This window comes from Hylobates moloch, unplaced genomic scaffold (genome assembly GCF_009828535.3).
Source record: "Hylobates moloch isolate HMO894 unplaced genomic scaffold, HMol_V3 SCAFFOLD_1, whole genome shotgun sequence".
NCBI classification, from domain to species: domain Eukaryota; kingdom Metazoa; phylum Chordata; class Mammalia; order Primates; family Hylobatidae; genus Hylobates; species Hylobates moloch.
Window position 1 is genome coordinate 51,773,722 of NW_026652276.1, and position 20,867 is coordinate 51,794,588.

Sequence of the window (20,867 nt, forward strand, 5' to 3'; positions counted from 1 at the left end):
TTATTTCCTAGGTGAGTGACTTCTAAACCTTTCTTTCCTTCCTTCCTTTCTCTTTTTCTTTCTTTTCTTTCCTTCCTTCCTTCCTCTCTCCTTCCTTCTTTCTTCCTTTCCTTTCTCCTTTCCCCTTTCCTTTCCTTTCCTTTTTTCTTTTCTTTGTTTTCTTTCCCATTTTAAGACAGTCTTACTCCTGTAGCCCAGGCTAGAGTCAGTGTTGCAATCACAGCTCACTGCAGTCTCGACCTCCCGTGTTCAGGTGATCTCACACCTCAGCCACCACACCCAACTAATTTTTTGTACTTCTAGTACAGACAGAGTTTTGCCATGCTGCCCAGGCTGGTCTCAAACTCCTGGGCTCAAGTGATCCTCCTGCCTCAGCCTCCCAAAATGCTGGGATTACAGGCATGATCCACTGTGCCCAATAAACCTATCTGACAGTAAGAAATTCTTTTTCATCAAGTCCCAGTCAACACACTCACATATATTTATAAAGACAAAAATGTTTTGTGAAACAATATTTACTTTCTCTTCATAGAATGCTCTCTGACATTCTCTACCTAGTCTACTGAATTTTATTTTCTTTAATGTTTGTGATGGACCATTATATATCCATTAGATACACTGCAATGAGGGGACTAGTTGCCCCAGACTCTGAGACTGCTGCTGGTGGGGACTCTTCAGTTGTTGGCCTTTTCAGGGATTGCTTCAGTGCAGAGCTGCCTTGCCCAAGGTCATACTTCCTGTGGCCACATCCAGTAAGGGTTGGGGGGTGGGGGGATATTAGTTTTCTAGGGCTGCCATAACAAAATGCCACAGATTTAGTGGCTTAAACAACAGAAATTAATTTTCTCACAGTTCTGGTGGCTGGAAGTCTCGCTGTTCTTTGTACATGTAGGTGCCTCTGTGTGTCTTTCTCTTCTTACAAGGACACAAATACTCCTGGATTACTGCCCTATCCTAATGGCTTTGTTTTAACTTAATCATCCTTTCAAAGAGCATATTTCCAAATAAGGCTACATCCTGAGGTTCTCTGTGTTGGGACTTCAACATATGAATTTTGGGGAGATGCAATTCAGCCTATGACAGAGAATAAAGTCCTGGATATCTTGGCCTGGTGTGGGACAACTCTGAAAAGCAATTCTAGCTTCAGTGCTCCTCGTGCGGTTGGGTGAAATAGTCACTGGGTCTTGCATCACAGCTCGCATTCTCTTTTTGTCCAATTCTATATCCTTCCACAGATATTGGTCCCAAGGACAAACCCTAATAAATGTTCTGAACTCTCAACTCCACCTCAAAGTCTGCTTCTCAAGGAACCCAACCCATGAAAATGTTGGTTATGACCCATTAAACAGATTTTATACTCCACTAATCATAACTGAGTTCATAACCCACAATTTAGAAACATTGGCCTAGGGGTTAGTTGCCTGATTAATAGTGCTTTGATTATGTAGCAGGGGAGAGAGCACAGATAATCCAACCATTCCCAGTGCAGACTTGCAATTCATTTGACTGTTTAGGTCCTCATGCCTTCTTTCTTCTATCAGGCTTGGTTTTTCTGATGCTCAGGCCATTCCTACTGGGTGTCTCTTGATTTAAAAAAAAATTCTCATTTCCTCCTGGAACAGGAGAGAGTAGCTTGGCTGCTGATATTCTGTATCTGGGGCACAAGAGTAGTTGACTGTTCCATACATAAGCTTTGAACTTATCTCAAACTTTGCACTCCGTACCTCGCCCCCACTCTCTGCCAAGACTGATGACTCCAAGTCTTGAGCTTCCTTCAGGTCTTCAAGGTGAAATGTCTTATTTATCTTCAGTACACCCCACTGCACACACTTTAGACTATGGCTTTCCCTCCTTTTACATCAGTTAACCTTCCTCCATTCTCTTTGCAACAAATGTTTATGAAATGTCTCATCTACTCATCACCCCTCTCCTGTTCTCTATTGAGAGAAGAGATATAAGAGATATGCCTGTGTTCATTCTGCCATCTTTAGCGAGAATCCAGCAACTAGAAACTTAGTGGCAGTTCTATCACCATGTGGCAGTTGAATGAGCCAAGAGGTACTTTCTTGTCTCTTGCTTTTGCACCCAGCTTGCACCTTTTTATATGTGGAGATTTTTATATGAGAAGCTTTGCTTTAGGTGGGGATACAAAGTTAAATCATGTAGATCTGCCTTAAAAGTCCTTATGAGCCATTAGGAACTTTAAGATTAAATATGATTCAAGAAAGAAAGTGATAAAATACATAAGAGGGCATAGCAAATTTTTGTGGAAATTTAAAGGAAAGAGTAGTTGTATTCAAAATCAAGAGTAAAAGACTGGTACATATAAAATTCAATAAAATTGGCCCTAAAGCTTAGTGCTGACAAGATAAAACGCCAGGGATCTGAAGCAAGTTTCTAGCCATGGATTGAGTGCTACTACATGTCAGGCACCATGCTACACCTTGGAGAGATAAAAGAGAAGGACAAATGGTTCCTGGAGTTCACATTAGCTATGATATTTAAAAAGCAAAAAATAAATAAATAAACACAAATTCAATAGTCCATTTCTTAAAATCCACTATTATACACATATTTCCTCTTCAAGATTGGATTCATAATATTGCAGAATAGATTCTGTTCACACCATGTGGCATATGATCTGAGCTCCTTGAAAGGATAAAAATAGTTGCCATGAATGGGAAGAACCTGCAGTAATATCTTTCTAATTCTTCATACTCTAAATACTCAGAGGACTCAGGAGTGACTTTAATTCTGGAACATTAGGATAGCAACATTAGGGTGATTCAGGGAAGTCTTTCTAGTAGCCTTAAAAACATAAACAAGTAGCAGAGGTTGGCCTCCCCACCTCCCCTGGGGCCAGCCCCACAGAGTAGAGAGGCCTTGGCAGGGCTTTGATGAGTGGGCTGGCCCTTGTTTCTGGTATTGGCTCTGGAATTGCTCCGGCATAATTCACAGCCAATTAATCTTGTCAGGCAGCCTATTGATTCCAGCTATAGCTCAGACACCATCATTACAAATAACCATCCCAATAAGCCATTATCTCATTGGTGCACCCGTTCACTTCAGAATGTGAGTGAAATATTTCAATTTAGACAAAAGATGGGGCGTGTGTTTTCACTGAAACAAGTTACAATGCTCTAAGTGTATACATATATGTTGTGGTAGAGTTTTCAAAAATAGAAAATCCAATTATTGAGTAGAGGAAGTATTGAAAAAAATAATCTAAGCATAAAAATGACTTTATCAACTACTCATTTGTGAATAAGCTTGTTGATCAAGGAAAAAAACATAATGGTCATTAGAAAAAAATTATTCTCCCTCGCCCCGCCACTACTGCCCAAAGCACATTCTTGAGCTTTGTCTGCTGAGCAGTGGGAGTGTGAAAACATCTACCTGTGTGAAGGAGAGAGGATGAGTGGGTGGGTTTGTGGGAGAACAAACAAGAAGGTGGTTGAGTGGGTGCCGGGTCACTGGGCCTGTGTGGGAGGAGGCTGGGCCACTGAGTTAGCGGGGAACAGGAGGGCAGGTGCGTGTGGGTGATGAGTGGGTGGGAGGAGAACACAGCACAAAGCCACCTTGCATATGTGAATGTCTCAAGGAAATACTCCACAGGGCTGTACAAAAGAGCATTAGAAAACAATTAGCAATTATAGTCAGAAGAGGAAGAGCAAAGCTTTGCTGATAATGCTATCATATAGATAGTCATTTTGCGTTTATAAAATTTTACTTTTCAGAATTATATTTGTGTTTTATAGCCTGATCACTGGAGGAGAACCTGCCACTGACATTGATAATGAATATTTCAGCTTATACATAGTTTTAGGGTGATCTCAGAGTTACCTCTATAAACAAGAGTGGCCCAAAACAGAGCAGGGGAATGAGTTGAAAACTCAAGGTTGAGGTAAACTCAAATTTCCCATCTAAAATAAGCCTTAAGACCCTAGGAAGAAAAGGGTACTTTTCTTTCCTATGTGTTAGTCGATGGCATTTATAGTTTCTTTTGTAGCTATACATGATATTTTAAAAAATATGCCTTAAAATCTGAAATTGTAGCATAGATTTATATAAAGTTAGGGCAAAAAAGAGTCATAGAGACCATCTTTATGAATTCCCATATTTTGCAGAATTAACTGATACTTAGCTTAAAAGGACTTGTCCAAGGGGTGGGATGGGAAATCTGTAAAGTCTGATCGATCAATTGATCCATCAATAAGCAAACATGGATGGAATGCAAAGGTGCCAGCCCCAACCCATGGCAGCCTCCAGGGAGAGATGTAATGTGGGAAACTTGGAGGAAGAAGCTAGGGAGTTCTTAATGCTCCACGGAGAAGTGAGGCACTCTGTGGGCTGGCACAGCTGGTTGCAGAATAGCAAGAGCCCCACCCTGGTGCTGCTGTACATATCTATGGGCAGATGGGAGGGACTGGGAACACTTAGCTCACTGTGTAACAGTGTGAGCTTCCTGGCTGGGAAGTCACTTTATCAGACCAGAGCTTAACTATGGAGTTCACACCCCATTTCTACTAGGTCTGTTTTCCCTTTGAGCTAATTCAGATGCTGAGTTTGCTTCTTGGTCGACTACCCAAAGAGGGAAAAAACTATTTGGATTTTCTCTTTTCAGCCATCCAAGTCATCCTAAATCAAATATTTCTTGTCACTCTCTTCCTTTTTACCAAAGTCCTTTAATTACCCTTTGAAAACTAGCTTTTCATTTACATTTCTATGTATTAAGAATATCCAGTCAACGGCAAGATGAAACAGTTGGGCAACAGTAACTACATAGTAAAATAAAAATTAAGATCCTCTTATTTAAAAAAATGTTTTAAAGTTGGTAGCCTCTGAGACTCTTCCAGGGGCCATTAAAATAGAAAATCCACCTTTCTACCATGCAATTAAGCAACTGAGCTCATTATGTTATAAGAATAACTGTGACATTGATTGCAGTACTTGTATTTTGGCATTTATTTTGCAGAATATATAAATGCCTGTATTTGATTTTTTAAAAAGATAGACATATATGGTGTTATGGACTGAACTCTTCCTACCTCTCCTGCCAACCCCCCTCCCCCATCCCCTCTACTAAAAAGTGTATGTTGAAATCCAAACCCTAGGACTTCTGAATGGGACTATATTTGGAGACAGCTTTTATAGAGGTAATTAAGGTAAAATGAGGTCATTAGGGGTGGGCCCTAGTCCAAACCCACTGGTTTCCTTATAATTAGGACATAGACTTGCATAGAAAAAGACCACGTGAAGACAGAAGGGGAAGACAAGTCAAGGAGAGAGGTCTCAGAAGAAAAACCTGCTGACACCCTCATCTTGGACTTCTAGCCTCTGGAAGTGTGAGAAAATAAATTTCCTGTTGTTTAAGCCACATTTGCTCGAGCAGGCCAATACATATATAGTTTTCATTATTTGCTACACATTGTCCCTAGGTGTTCCCTATCTGAGACAGGGTTAAGGTCCAAGACAGGGGTTTCTCTCTCCCACTTCCTGACTCTTCTCAAGTAGGATGATTGGAGAAGAAGGGCCTGTTTGAAATAAATTACTCTAGGAGAGGAGGGCACGCCATAGAGAATGAGTGGTCCTGATGGGAGCAGACAGCATCAAGCCCCAGCATGGGAAGGTAGTAATGGAGCCTAGGAACCTCCTTCCTACTGCTCCATATTTCTCCTAGTCCAGGAGGAAGAAGCATTGGGCACACCTCTGCTCCATGTGAAATATTAACATAGTGTATAAATTCTCTGAGTACTTCTCAAAACATAAATGGTTTTGATTTCTGATATGTTAGATATACTAATCTAATGATATTGGACCAACAAATACAGTATTTTGGTATTGAAAAATAACCTGAGATATAAAAACTGGTATTTGTATTTCTAATTCTACCCAGAGCTCAGCTCATTAAAGCTTACAGTTTACAGGACTGAGTCAAAGTGGCTAATCTTCCTACACACCTTGAGGATTAGTTATAGGAATGAACCAAATGCACAATAAGTCGATGGCACTTCAAACAACAGACTAATTAACATTTTTTGTTAGAAGTTAATAAACTCCTTGTCCAGAGTAGGCTCTCAATAAATATTTGTTGAGGTAAAAAGAAAATATCACCTAAGATCAAGTGGCATATTGGTTCAGATGTTCAAAAGTTTGATCCAGATGCTCAGTTTGTTTTTAAAAGAAAGTGATCCAAAATAATTAGGACAACTGTCATATTTCCTTTAATTTTACATTATGTATGCTGTTAGAGTATAATTTTTAAAAAGATAAAATGACTAACATGCAAGTAGAAATGAGTAGATATAAAAATTGTATTTAACACACTGAGATGAAAGAACAATGAGATGTTAAAACCGATGAGCATTTGAGAAGCTAGTCATATAGGCAGTTGAATAAAGAAAAAAAGAAGTGTGATCCAGTGGTGAATACCAGCCTGGAGACCACTGCATTCATGACTTGCCTCTGCCTACTGCTTTCAACCCTCTGAAGCATTCCTATCCCAGTAGCAAAACTGCTTGACTCCCACCTGCAGGCTCCTACCTTAAATCAGTCCTCTTTCCAGGTTGAAAAATGGAAGTAGTTTTTATCTCTAACATAGCAACTAACTCACCTGGCTTCTCATTTTTGCCCTGAACTTCTGCAGCAGTACTTACGAGTGGTCCTCTATGTCCTGAGTCTGGCCCACACATTGCACACCAGAGCTGATACCAGCCTAAATCCCTGTGCATCAACTGCAGGCTTGGAGACCTGGCCAGAACTGTCACCCTTTTAGGACTGAGCTTCTGCCTCACTCACATCATCCTCCTTTTAGATACTGCCTATCTGCATCTGAATCCCAGAGCAAAGCTTGCAACTCTGCAATGGCTGACAGATTTCCCAGGTGCCAGCTACCTCCCTGGAGCAGCCAAACCTCACCTACTTCTGGACCTGCTTCCAGGGGCCAGGATACTCCTCTCCGCTCACCTCCCAGGACATACCTGTTATGTTTACCACCCTTCTCCTCACAACTGCATGCATAAACCACCACCTCTTTTTGTTGCTAACTCTGAGAATATAATAGCTTCCTAACTGCTAAACCTTGCCTTACCAGACCTTCTTCCAGCATTGGACACTGCTGACTGTTCCCTCCTTGAAACATCCTCTTCTTTGGCTTTGTAACACTCCACTCTCCTGGTTTGCTTCCCCATTTCTGTTGCAGGCTCTTCTTTTTCTTCATCCTCTGAAGTGAAGGTGTTCTTCAGGGTTCTCTCTGTTCTCTCCTTGGCCTTCTCATTTGACTCTCTACATTCACCCTGACAACCTCATCTCTATTCCCTTGGCTTCCATCAGAACTCATACGCTTAAGGGTCCTGAATCTTTCATCTTTTTCTCCCACTCACATCTTCTTCCTGAGCTGCAACTCTCCTATCCAGTTACCTATTAGAGGTTTTGCATATACTTCAAAATCACTTCCAAATGGAAGTCAATTATCTTTCTTTCCAAACTTACATTTTCTGCTTTCCTAGTCTCAGTAAATAGAATGGCCATTCGATCAAGCCAGAAACCCAATATTATCTTCGTGGATAATTGGTAACCAATTCCGGTGGATTTTAGCTCCACCCCCTGCCACTGTCTTGCTTTATATTCTATTACTCTGGCCTATCTTCACTTTGAATATTCTTGCTATTTCCCTTCTACCATCCTTCTTACATACTGCCACCAGAGTAAGAAAACATTGTGAGGTGCAACCTATTTAGTGAATCACATTAACTTTTCTAGATGAAATAGATTAAAATGGAAAATACAAGGGTAAAAAAAGTTTCATCATATTTTCTTTACATATAATATTCATATATACAGATATATATGCTATCCATAATCTGTGTATGAATCAGCATGCAAAGTGTCTTCCTTATTAATAGATGATGGTGAACAAAGAAGTTCAAAAGCCATTCATCTAAAACACAAATCCAATCAGTTTACTTTTTTTTTTTAAATACTTCATCGGCTCCTCTTTTTCGACATACTAAAGCCCAAATGTTTAGCAGAATCTTCAAACTCCCATGATGAGTCTGCAGCCTACTTCTCTTCACTCCTTCTCTTGCTTTCAAACTTAGCAACACTTTAGGGTTACGTGGTGGTATGCCAGAAGGTACTAAGATCCACTGGATAAACCTTCTGTATTTTACCTTCTGTATTATTACCAGCTATAACAGTTTTACTTGCTGGCAAGTAGTGCAAAATATTCTTTTAGTATCTAAATAGCACAGATATATTACAAAATGGTATTTAAAGTTGGCATGAATTTTTTTTTAATTATACTTTAAGTTCTGGGGTACATGTGCACAACGGGCAGGTTTGTTACATAGGTATACATGTGCCATGGTGGTTTGCTGCACCCATCAACCCGTCATCTACATTAGGTATTTCTCCTAATGCTATCCCTCCCCTAGCCCCCAACCCCAAACAGGCCCCGGTGGGTGATGTTCCCCTCCCTGTCTCCATGTGTTCTCATTGTTCAACTTCCACTTATGAGTGAGAACATGCAGTGTTTGGTTTTCTGTTTTTCTGTTCTTGTGTTAGTTTGCTGAGAATGATAGTTTCCAGTGTCATCCATGTCCCTGCAAAGGACATAAACTCATCCTTTTTATGGCGTCATAGTATTCCATGGTGTATATGTGCCACATTTTCTTTATCCAGTCTATCATTGATGGGCATTTGGGTTGGTTCCAAGTCTTTGCTATTGTGAACAGTGCTGCAATAAACATATGTGTGCATGTGTCTTTATAGTAGAATGATTTATAATCCTTTGGGTATATACCCAGGAATGAGATTGTTAGGTCACATGGTATTTCTAGTTCTAGGTCCTTGAGGAATCACCACACTGTCTTTCACAATGGTTGAACTAATTTACACTCCCACCAACAGTGTAAAAGCATTCCTATTTCTCCACATCCTCTCCAGCATCTGTTGTTTCCTGACTTTTTAATGATTGCCATTCTAACTGGCGTGAGATAGTGTCTCATTGTGGTTTTGATTTGCATTTCTCTAATGACCAGTGATGATGAGCATTTTTTCATATGTTTGTTGGCCACATAAATGTCTTCTTTTGAGAAGCGTCCGTTCATATCCTTTGCCCACTTTTTGATGGGGTTGTTTTTTTTTCCTTGTAAATTTGTTTAAGTTCTTTTTAGATTCTGGATATTAGCCCTTTGTCAGATGGATACATTGCAAAAATTGTCTCCCATTCTGTAGGTTGCCTGTTCACTCTGATGATAGTTTCTTTTGCTGTGCAGAAGCTCTTTAGTTTAATTAATCCCATTTGCCAATTTTGGCTTTTGTTGCCATTGCTTTTGGTGTCTTAGTCATGAAGTCTTTGCCCATGCCTATGTCCTGAATGGTATTGGCTAGGTTTTCTTCTAGGGTTTTTATGGCTTTAGGTCTTACGTTTAAGTCTTTAATCCATCTTGTATTAATTTTTTTATAAGGTGTAAGGAAGGGATCCAATTTCAGCTTTCTGCATATGGCTAGCCAGTTTTCCCAACACAATTTATTAAATAGGGAATCTTTTCCCCATTGCTTGTTTTTTGTCAGGTTTGTCAAAGATCAGATGGTTGTAGATGTGTGGCATTATTTCTGAGGCCTCTGTTCTGTTCCATTGGTCTACATATCTGTTTTGGTACCAGTACCATGCTGTTTTTATTACTATAGCCTTGTAGTATAGTCTGAAGACAGGTAGCATGATGCCTCCAGCTTTGTTCTTTTTGCTTAGGATTGTCTTGACTATGTGGGCTCTTTTTTGGTTCCATATGAAATTTAAAGTAGTTTTTTCTAGATCTGTGAAGGAAGTCAATGGTAGCTTGATGGGGATAGCATTGAATCTATGAATTACTTTGGGTAGTATGGCCATTTTCATGATATTGATTTTTCCTATCCATGAGCCTGGAATGTTTTTCCATTTGTTTGTGTCCTCTCTTATTTCCTTGAGCAGTGGTTTGTAGTTCTCCTTGAAGAGGTCCTTCACATCCCTTGTAAGTTGTATTCCTAGGTATTTTATTATCTTTGTAGCAATTGTGAATGGGAGTTCACTCATGATTTGGCTCTCTGTTTGTCTGTTATTGGTGTATAGGAATGCTTATGATTTCTGCGCATTCATTTGTATCCTGAGACTTTGCTGAAGTTGCTTATCAGCCTAAGGAGATTTTGGGCTGAGACGATGGGGTTTTCTAAAGATACAATCATGTCTTCAGCAAACAGAGATAATTTGACTTCCTGTCTTCCTAATCAAATATGCTTTATTTCTTTCTCTTGCCTGATTGCCCTGGCCAGAACTTCCAATACTGTGTTGAATAGGAGTGTTGAGAGAAAGGGAATGCTTCCAGTTTTTGCCCATTCAGTATGATATTGGCTGTGGGTTTGTCATAAATGGCTCTCATTATTTTGAGATACATTCCATCAGTGCCTAGTTTATTGAGAGATTTTAGCATGAAGAGCTGCTGAATTTTGTCAAAGGCCTTTTCTGCATCTATTGTGATAATCATATGGCTTTTGTCATTGGTTCTGTTTATGTGATGGATCACAATTATTGATTTGTGTTTGTTGAACCAGCCTTGCATCCCAGGCATGAAGCCAACTTGATCATGGTGGATAAGCTTCTTGATGTGCTGCTGGATTTGGGTTGACGGTATTTTATTGAGGATTTTCGCATCAATGTTCATCAGGGATATTGGCCTGAAATTTTCTTTTTCTGTTGTGTCTCTGCCAGGTTTTGGTATCAGGGCAATGCTGGCCTCATAAAATGAGTTAGGGAGGATTACCTCTTTTTCTATTAATTGGAATAGTTTCAGAAGGAATGGTACCAGTTCCTCTTTGTACCTCTGGTAGAATTCAGCTGTGAATCCGTCTGGTCCTGGGCTTTTTTTGGTTGGTGGGCTATTAATTGTTGCCTCAATTTCTCGGTATTTCCTGAATTTGAATGTTGGCCTGCCTTGCTAGGTTGGGGAGGTTCTCCTGGATAATAACCTGAAGAGTGTTTTCCAACTTGGTTCCAATCTCCCTGTCACTGTCAGGTACAACAATCTAATGTAGAGTTGGTCTTTCACATAGTCCCATATTTCTTGGAGGCTTTGTTTGTTCCTTTTCATTCTTTTTTTTAGCATGTCTTCTCACTTTATTTCATTAAGTTGATCTTCAATCTCTGATATCCTTTCTTCTGCTTGATCAATTTGGCTATTGATACTTGTGTATGCTTCATGAAGTTCTTGTGCTGTGTTTTTCAGCTCCATCAGGTCATTTATGTTCTTCTCTAAACTGGTTACTCTAGTTAGTAATTCTTCTAACCTTTTTTCAAGGTTATTAGCTTCCTTGCATTGGTTTAGAACATGCTCCTTTAGCTCGAAGGAGTTTGTTATTACCCACCTTCTGAAGCCTCCTTCTGTCAGTTCTTCAAACTCATTCTCTGTCCAGTTTTGTTCTCTTGCTGGCAAGGAGTTGTGATCCTTTGGAGGAGAAGAGGCATTCTGGTTTTTGCAATCTTCAGCTTTTTTTGCGCTTGTTTTTCCCTATCTTTGTGGATTTATCTACCCTTGGTCTTTGAAGTCGGGGACCTTCAAATGGGGTCTCTGAGTGGATGTCCTTTTTGTTGATGTTGACACTATTCCTTTCTGTTTGTTAGTTTTCCTTCTAACAGTCAGGCCCCTCTGCTGCAGGTCTCCTGGAGCTTGCTGGAGGTCCACTCCAGACCCTGTTTGCCTGGGTATCACCAGCAGAGGCTGCAGAACAGCAAAGATTGCTGCCTGTTCCTTCCTCTGGAAGCTTCATCCCAGAGGGGCACCCACGAGTTGCCAGCCAGAGCTCTCCTGTATGAGATGTCTGTCAGCCCCTATTGGGAGGTGTCTCCCAGTCAGGATACAGGGGTGTCAGGGACCCACTTGAGAAGGCACACTGTCCCTTATCAGAGCCTGAACGCTGTGCTGTGAGATCCACTGCTCTCTTCAGTGCTGCCAGGCAGGGACGTTTAAGTCTGCTGAAGCTGCATCCACAACTGCCCCTTCCCCTAGGTGCTCGGTCCCAGGGAAGTGGGGGTTTTATCTATAAGTCCCTGCCTGGGACTGTTGCCTTTTTTTCAGAGATGCCCTGCCCAGAGAGGAGGGAACGTAGAGAGGCGATCTGGCCGCAGAGGACTTGCTGAGCTGCAGTGGGCTCCACCCAGTTTGAAATTCCTGGTGGCTTCGTTTACACTGTGAGGGTAAAACCACCTACTCAAGCCTCAGCAATGGTGGACACCCCTCCCTCCACCAAGCTCGAGAGTCCCGGGTCAAGCTCAGACTGCTGTGCTGGCAGCAAGAATTTTAAGCTAGTGGATCTTAGCTTGCTAGGCCCTGTGGGGGTGGGACCTGCAGAGCCAGACCACTTGGCTCCCTGGCTTCAGCCCCCTTTCCAGGGAAGTCAACGGTTCTGTCTCCCTGGTGTTCTAGGCGCACTGAGGTATGAAAAAACTCCTGCGGCTAGCTCGGTGTCTGCCCAAACAGCCACCCAGTTTTGTGCTGGAAACCTAGGTCCCTGGTGACGTAGGCACCGGAGGGAATCTCCTGGTCTGTGGGTTGTGAAGACTGTGGGAAAAGCGCAGTATCTGGGCTGGAGTGCATGGTACAGTCCCTAATGACTTCCCTCGGCTAGGAGAGGGAGTTCCCCTGACCCCTTGTGCTTCCTGGATGAGGCGATGCCCCACCCTGCTTCAACTCGCCCTCCTTGGGCTGCACCCACTGTCCAACCAGTCCCAGTGAGATGAACTGGGTACCTCAGTTGGAAATGCAGATATCACCCACCTTCTGCATCGATCTCACTGGAAGCTGTGGACCAGAGCTGTTCCTATTCAGCCATCTTGCCAGCAATCTCTCTCAGCATGAATTTTAAGGTAAAAATATTAGAATGTAATGAAAGAGTCCATGGAGATACAGGACAGGATCCTCCTCTCTGACTCTCGGAGAACTCAGGAGTAAACGTTTGAGAAATGCTGCCACAATCACCAGAAATGTTCTCACATGGTCCTCTCACACCTACCATGAATCAAAGCTACTCATGTTCAGCAACACGCAGATTTCGTGATGCCACCTGGAGCTGCTCAAGCTACAGGCTCCATAAAGCTCTCTGCTGAAGTGGATGTTAGCTAGCAAGAAAAAGCAAACCAGAGGGTTTATAGTCAGAAAGTCTCAATTCAGATGCCACTCCTGTCACTTACAGGCTTTAAGGTGCTAGACAAAGCTTTTAGCCAGACCATGAGAGTGATCTGCCTGCTGCACCTGTCACCCTGTGGGTCCTCTGGGAGTATATGACTGATAGAGCTGACTAGGCAGGTTTCCACTTCTTTCCACATGCTACACAGGGATCTCACCAAAGCTGAGCCCTTGGTGGAAAAGTGAACACTTTGCAGGTAGAGGTGGTAAGAGTCCTTCTTGCTACAATCTTAAATCAAGTCATTTGAGTTCTCTAAGTTCAATTTTTCTTTTTCTGACGAAGAATGTAATGCATAATAACAATATCTCCCTAAGAGGACTATTTTGAGGGTTAAATGAGGTAGTGTATGTGAAAACACTGTGTAAATAGACCTCTTCCTCTACAATAATAAGAATTGTTGTTTTTTAGTGTTACAGCTCTTTTAGAATTTGTCTAGCAGCTTTTCCAGGAAAACCCCTCACAAAAAAAGGAAATTGTTATTTATATAATATTCTGTTTACGAACTGCTTTGTATCAAAGTTTTGTGTAAATTTGTTTCCATTAATACTTGGAACACTTAATTATTTTTTAACTGGTTCTAGGACACAGATATTTTCTCTCTTTAATCATACCAGAAGTAGACTGAAAAAAATACACTGCTATACAATTCTTAGAGGATTTTATAACATTGAGAACACATTCCCTAAACTCCTTTGAAGTTACAATTACATTATCAAAGCTTAGAAAGTTAATACCAATTTACCATTTCTGATTCTTGTGAAAATGGGGATTCTATGTAGCAAAGAGAATTTTTTTTTTTTTTTTTTTTTTTTAGGTAGGTTCGCACTCTATTGCCCAAGCTGGAGTGCAGTGGTGGGATCATAGCTCACTGCAGCCTCGAACTCCTGGAATCAAGCAATCTTTCTGCCTCAGCCTCCCAAGTAGCTGGGATTATAGGTGTGTGCCACCACTCCTGGCTATCTTATTTTTATTGGTAGAGATGGGGTCTTGGTATGTTACCCAGGCTGGTCTTGAACTCCTGGCCTCCCGTCTCAGCCTCCCAAAGCACTGGGATTACAGGCAGGAGCCACCTTGACAGGCCAAAGAAGAGAATATTTTTAATCTATTCAGTGGGTTCTGGGAAGATGACAGTGGCAGCAGTATATTTTAAAATCCAAATCTCAACATAAAAACAGATTACTTAACAAAATAAAAAACTCAGGGACAATATTTACAATGACTAGTTACCAGGCATCCACACTGACGAATGAGGACAAACCACCAAACAGCCACAAGACCTGAGTTGTATCAGCATCTGAGCAGGAGGAAGCAAGCGGGGAAGCAATGAAACTTGACAGGCTTTGACAGACTTGAGAATGAGGGAAGCCCAAAACAGCAACGGCTATTTACTGGGAAGCACGTGGGTAGGTCTTGCCCAACCCACAAGTTGTGAGTGCAAAAGGTCTGCTACAAAGACTGAGAGTGCTTAAGCAATCTAGACTTTATGATTTCTCTCTAGAAACATGACCTGCCGGGGCTCCCTTCCAGGATTCCCTTCCAGGACCCCCTTCCAGGACCCCCTTCCAGGACTGCGTCACACTAAAGAGAAATGCCAAGTGGAATCAAAATTGAGCTGGACAGAGACATGGATAGTACAACGACTGATAAAGGAGGCCCAGATAAAGGGGGAGGAGGGAACAGAACCAGGAAATCTTATAAGGCAATCTGACTCTTTTTTTTTTTTTTTTTTTTTGAGACAGAGTCTCGCTCTGTCACCCAGGCTGGAGTGCAGTGGCGCAATCTCGGCTCACTGCAAGTTCCGCCTCCCGGGTTCACGTCATTCTCCTGCCTCAGCCTCTCCGAGTAGCTGGGACTACAGGCGCCCGCCACCACGCCCGGCTAATTTTTTGTATTTTTAGTAGAGACGGGGTTTCATCGTGGTCTCGATCTCCTGACCTCGTGATCCGCCCGCCTCGGCCTCCCAAAGTGCTGGGATTACAAGCGTGAGCCACCGCGCCGGGCCCTGACTCTTTTAATACATAAAAACAACAGAAGAGGGAGTTTGTGTGAAGTTAGAGAAGTTACCCAAAAATCACGAATCAGTCCTACTAACAGTTATGGAAATCCACTTTCATGTAAAAATTTAAAACAGAAAAGTATTGAAGCGAAATCTCTTGTAGTTATTCCTAAGGGGAAAAAATGAGCAGAATAATCCCTACACAAGAAAGACATGCTCACAGAACAAATCTAAACTATAACTTTCTATTTCAAAAGAAGCTAAAATACATTAAGAAAATGATACAAGAAATGAAATGCAAACATTAATCCAAATTTTAAAAACTCAGAATTGAGGTAGCAGAACTCAGGGGACAATTAGAAATAAAATCAAAATTATTTCAGAAATGAAACTATACTAGAAGAAACAGAAGAGCAAAGAAAACAAAACAACTTTGCCCTAGGATAAATAGAAGATTGAAAAAAGAAGAAAAAAATTTAAATGAAAAAGAATTAAAGAAAAAGATTAAAACCATTAGAGAGAAATTGACAAATATTGAAGATGGATGAGAAGATTCAATCACAAATAACCAGAATCTATGAAGAAGAAAAGTAAAACAAGGGGACAAAACAAATATTTAAAACTATAGTTGGAGAAAATTTTCCCTATACAATAATATGAAACTATATGTTGAAAAAGCATACTATGTAGCTGAGAATATTGACCTAGAACAACTAACACCAAGATGTATTTCTAGTAAGATGGATGAACTTAAAAAAAAAAAAAGAAAATATTCCATTGGCTATGAAGTCAAAACCAGCAAGTGATTTGTAAGGGTAAGAAGATTAGATTACCATCATACTTTTTACAATAATACTTTATGCCAAAAGAAAACAGAATAACATACTAAAGAGACTCAAGGAATACAACAAGAACCAACATTAAAATGCTCAACTATAAAAGCCACTGAAAAATATTTACAATGACTAGGTTACCAGGCATCCACACAAACGAGTGAGGACAAAAACTTTGAGAATATTGTTTTTTAGCCCTTCCTAAAGACTCTACTAGTGAATGAGTTTCAGATCATTAAAAGATATATCAACATGAGGACTGGTGGTATACATTAAAGACAGTTACCTGAAACTAACAAGTGTGAGTTAAGAGAGAGCATAACATGTAAAGGCTACATTTGTACACAATGCAGATATAGCACTGCTATTAAAAAATAGAGAAGGGAGATCATATGAAAAAAGTATTTTAAGCTGTTTTTTGTTCGTATGCTGTTGGTAGTAGTATGTGTATTATTATTCTGATTCTGTTGTCTGTGTAACGTGGAATAAAGTTAATGAGTAATTATGAGATATTCTAATTTCATCTGCTATGGTTTGAATGTTTGCATCCCCCCAAAATTTATATGTTGAAATCTTAACCCCCAAGGTGATAGTATTAGGAGGTAGGGCCTTGTGGGGGGTGATTAGGTCATGAGAGCAGAGCCCTCATGAATGGGATTAGTGCCCTTATAAAAGATGCACCAGGTAGCTTGTTCACCCCTTCCACCAGGTGAGGACATAGTAAGAAGGAGCCATCTATAAACTGGGAAACAGGCCCTCACCAGACATGGAATCTACTGGTATCTTGATCTTGGGCTTCCCAACCTTCAGATTTGTCAAAAATAAATATCTGTTCTTTGTAAGCTATCCAGTTTATGGTATTTTGTTATAGCACCCCAAACAGACTAAGACACTGTCATCTACTGTATACCTGGGAACTAGGAATCTTGATATGAGGAAAAGAGATGCAATGTAGTAAAAAGAAAGCTAAGTAAAAAACCCCATAGTCCTGAACTTTCATTAGAAATATCAGTGTGATCATTAGATATTTTATTTGTAGAGTTATATTAATATGTATACTTATCAGTAGACAGGTTTTCTAGTTCTGCTACTGAAAAGCTGCAGAAACAATAACCAACCAGGTAGAACCAAGCATTAATGCCTGGATTGTAGTCTTGAAATTTTATTTCCCAAAGGTTTTGCTTTGAAATCTAATTTCAAAGATATCAGGACTTTTTGGAGACATGACAGATTCCATGTCTAGGGAAGGAACCATACAAATGAGCCTGGAACATCTGATATCAGATATCAAAGAAACTGGCAAAAATTTACTAGGATATGTCAAAAGGGCTCAGGAGCCAACTTGAAGAGAATCCTATTGGCTGAAGATAGGAAAATTTGAGCTTCAGGAAAAAAAAAGTAATAATTGCTATTCATTGAAATCTTATTAAATATATAGAAATCCATGAGTTCATGATAATATTATTCAAAAAAAACAAAGAATTGTTCAGCTTCGGAGGATGAAAAGGAACCAATTAATTATCTTGAAAACTGGTAAATTAGGGGAAAAGAACCAATCACTTATCCTGCCTTTTCTACATGAATTGCACCACTGGGTAGCCACATAGTAAATGAGGAGTTCCATTTCCTTATAAAAGTATTCCAACTAATACATGAAAAAGAAATCATAGAATTTGAGTGTCAACATTTTGCAACCTTCAATGAATTAGTGGATCTAGATATCAATAGTTTCTAATGTCACAAAAAGAGAGTCAGCCAGACATTTTATGAAAGAACACACACAAAACCTATAGCCTCACTGAAAGGGATAAAACCCAAGTCTGCGGGAGCCTTTGAATCCAGTTGCCAGTTTTCAGGAACAGAGAACAGGGGCACATGCCAAACTGCACCATAAGTATGAAAACAGTGATACTCAGCTGTGGGAAACTACATATCAGACAGCTCTAGTTTTTCAATAGACATATCATAAAGAAAAGAGAAAGTGGAAGGGTGAACAGGTAGATATGAGAGACTTAAGGGACAACCAAAACAATTATTAATGGGCAAAAATATAGTGTCTATGGATGTACACTTGGTTCATACAACTATAAACAAACACATGAAAGTGATTATTATGAAAATCAGGATGGTGGATATTTTTGGAGGAGGAAGAGGTTTGAAATTGGGACAAGGCACATGGAGAGCTGGAGTAGCTGGAAAATTCTACTTCTTGATTTGGGTGATGGCTACCAGAATGTCTGCTGTATAATAACCCACTAGAGCACACATTTATTTTTGTATAGCTTTCTAAATCTGTTTTACTTCATGATAGATATAAAGATTAAGAGTAACAAAAATCTGTTTAACATAAAAGATCACTATCACAACAAAGAGAATTTTAACAAGATTCTCTCATTGGTATTACTCAAGATTGAAAAATAATGAAAAGTACCTATAATATTTCAGTGCTTATTATATACAGCAAAAAGTAGAAAGAGGGAAAACTAGGAAAAGGCAAGAATCAGGTGAAACAGTGAAATGGAGGGAAAGGAGTAACCTCTAAATCTTAAAACAAATCCAAGAAAATTAGTATGTTTAGATGAGCTGTTTGCCCGACAGTGGGCTTAGATTTTACATAGAGGAATACATATTTATGAAGCCCTCATTACTTAGAAGGTCTGGCCCTTTGAAACTCAGGGTATAAAATTTTCCTTGGCCTATTCTAACCTTGCTTTAATTATTGCTGAAATAAGTTAAGAGGCTTAAATTTTAAATGGATTGTTTTAAACATCAGTGTTAGGCAAATTATCTTTAAGTGAAAAGAAAAAAAAAAAAAGGAGTGCCATCAGAATCCTAATGCCAAGATATACCAACATGCAGTTCCAGGGACACACCCACAATGTGGTTAGGAGAGACAAATTCTAACCTGCAGAATGCATGCCTGAAAAAGGAGTCTGCATCCTCCCTCTTTCTTCTGTTTGCTCCACTGTCTTAATGGCTTATCCTGCCTGTCATTCCAAGTGGCAAGTGACCTAGTTAACCCAGCTTTCTCACACTGGACCATCTGGATTAGTCACTGCTCTTTCCACCCCACCTCTCCTTTTTTTACCTCCTCTTTCTTTTTCTGCCATTCCTATTATCTTTTCCTTACTTTCCTCATGATAACCCATCCTCCTTTGTCAAATTTTCCTTATTTTATTATAAGAATAAAAAGTATTTGTGGACGGGCACGGTGGCTCATGCCTGTAATCCCAGCACTTTGGGAGGCCAAGGTGGGCAGATCACCTGAGGTCAGGAGTTTGAGACTAGCCTGGCCAACATGGTGAAACCCCATCACTACTAAAAAAATACAAAAAGAAAAAAAATTAGCTGGGCGTGGTGGAGTGCACCTGTAGTCCCAGCTACTCAGGAGGATGAAGCAAGAGAATTGCTTGAACCCAGGAGGTGGAGGTTGCAGTGAGCCAAGATGGCACCACTGCACTCCAGCCTGGGCGACAGAGCAAAACTCCATCTCAAAAACAAAAGAATAAAAAGTATTTGCAATTTGGCTATTTAGGAAATTGAATGATTTAAAATAAAGATGTTATCTCCATCTACTCAACAGGATTAATAGGGGAAAAATACGTAATTGGTATAGAAGCAACTCCCATTTTGAGTCAGTGTGTATATTTCAAAATAGAAAACACATTTGTCAAAGTTTAGAATAATGAATAAAACTCATTTATTAAGTCACCATAAAATTTCAGATTACCATTTTCACACATTTATGAAGGCTCTGGGGAGCTGTCAAAAATATCACCATAGTGATTTTCTCCACTGCCTATTACTATTCCAGTTTTTGTCTTCTATGAAACCACTTCCCACTATAAAGACTAAAAATACCAGACACTCGCTCCACTGCTTTTAGCAAGGGTATAGGCTACCAAAATACATGGGACCAGAAAGTCTGAGGAGTCTGACGAGAAGGTGAAGGTGAGAGCTTCCAAGAAAGTCTTTTCTTCCCTATTCAAGAGATGAAAAGGGAGATAGTCCTCCCTATATTTGGTTGCGATTGTGTGAGAACCCAGTATCAGCAGCAAGGACAGCCTTTTTCAATTATGAAGGCAAAAGCTTAAGGACAAAGTCCAACAAGTGGAGAGTGGTGGAACAGAATGCTGAAAACAGCCTGGGTCCTTGGGAGCATGCTTAAGCTACTGAATCAACTGGCTTTGGGACTTCCGTGCACACAACATAATAAATGTTTTGTTTAAGACACTTTTAGTTATACATTTTGTTACTTGTAGTTGGAAATATCCTAGCTAATATATACCTTGATAATACAGGTAGATTTCTTGACTCTATTGCTAAGGACAGGACCTATAAATCACAGTAAACAGATGTAATAGAATGGGGGGGGGTAGGGGAAGTAACTGAAATGTACCAAATAATAATTATTATTCATTTTCATCTAACTTTAGAGACTTTGCATAGTGCAAGCAAAAATATATCTAATTTCGGGTAGATGGACTTTATTGGCAAAATATGATTAACGACATTAGCAAAACTTAGAGGTATAGTTGTCCCTCAGTATCTGTGGGAGACTTATTCCAGGACCTCCCATGATACAAAAATCCAGAGACAGTCAAATCTCTGATATAAAATGTTGCAGTAAGTACTTGTATATAGCCTACATTCATCTTCCCATACACTTTAAATTAGCTCTAGTTTACTTATAATACCTAATACAATGTAAATCCCAAGCAAATTGTTGTTATACTGTATTGTTTAGGGACTAACAAGGGAAAAATTTTTGTATATGTTCAGTATAGATGCAGCCATCTTTTCTTCTTTAAAAAAAATAT

The 20,867-nt window shown here is 40.0% G+C and overlaps 1 long non-coding RNA gene and 1 pseudogene across 2 annotated transcripts in view; one reads left to right on the forward strand and one right to left on the reverse strand.

The window, feature by feature from the left end:
* LOC131383692 (uncharacterized) overlaps positions 1 to 20,867 on the reverse strand; it is a 35,507-nt gene that overhangs the window by 3,110 nt on the left and 11,530 nt on the right. The window lies entirely within an intron of this gene.
* On the forward strand, positions 13,624 to 13,676 carry LOC116809875 (U7 small nuclear RNA; annotated as a pseudogene).